We start from the raw sequence: 946 nt of genomic DNA, 5'->3' as shown, positions 1-946 counted from the left end.
TTTTTCTAGGTCCGATACCGCCTTTCTCAGGTCCTGGGCAGTTGCCGTACGGATCTTGATCCATTCTAGCGTCGTGGCATGAAATTGCGCTAAAGAGACTTGTGCTAATGGTTGAATCGCCTGCGGAGTTGGGTTTGAAGCTGCTAAAGCTTGGTTGACTGCAGCTTGAGTTTGGTTGACTGCAGGTTGAGGTTGGTTGTTATGGTTCATATTCTCTAGGTTCAGAACTGCTCTTCTCACTAATCCATTACTGGTCCTAATTCAAAGAGAACAATGAAATAAAAAAAATTTCGTTTAGACTGAAAATTAATTCGGTTAGTATAAGTTCCCGGGTTTCGGCACTAGTTATCGGCGAAAGCCAAATGTCAAAAAAGAGAAGAAGAAAAAAGATGTAACACGTGTGAACCGCTGTAACATACTAACCTTATTGGGTTCGGTACATCTCTTTATATACCTGCGATCAGCTGATCTCCTCAGTCAGCTGACATCGAAATAGCAGCTGACTAAGGCTGTAACTTTTATATATATATAACTTTTTGCCTACAGCGATTATCCTGGCATCCCGGCTAAATCTTGAGACAGTACATAGCATAACAGTGTTCCAAATTTAGGTATGGTCAAAATCAAATGAATGATTAAGCATGTTCTGAGAGTTTGAAGGCAGCTGATATGTTGAGAGTTATGGATAATTTGTTTTGAAAAATAAAGGATCTGAGATGGAATTTGGTTTCATCAGTTTGGGGAGGAGCAAGGAATACAGTAGAGCAGTATTTGAGAGGAATAGAATCTTTAGTGTTAGTAAGAAGGTAACAGAGTTTATTTCTCTTACAGAGTAAACATATTTTTAGTTATTCTGTACCTTTTTAGCTCTGATGAAACCCTGCAAAGTGGAACAAAATTTTGATATATAAATAGTTTTAAGCTGTGTTTTGTTTTTTCTTGATCA

The 946-nt window shown here is 38.1% G+C and overlaps 1 protein-coding gene across 1 annotated transcript in view; it reads left to right on the top strand.

Moving 5' to 3' along the window:
• LOC106684563 (uncharacterized) overlaps nt 1-946 on the top strand; it is a 40121-nt gene that overhangs the window by 18032 nt on the left and 21143 nt on the right. The gene's annotated exons all lie outside the window — the stretch shown is intronic.

Source organism: Halyomorpha halys, unplaced genomic scaffold (genome assembly GCF_000696795.3).
Source record: "Halyomorpha halys isolate HHAL.00 unplaced genomic scaffold, Hhal_1.1 Scaffold29.1, whole genome shotgun sequence".
Lineage (NCBI taxonomy): Eukaryota > Metazoa > Arthropoda > Insecta > Hemiptera > Pentatomidae > Halyomorpha > Halyomorpha halys.
This window is presented reverse-complemented; position numbering and strand designations above follow the sequence as displayed.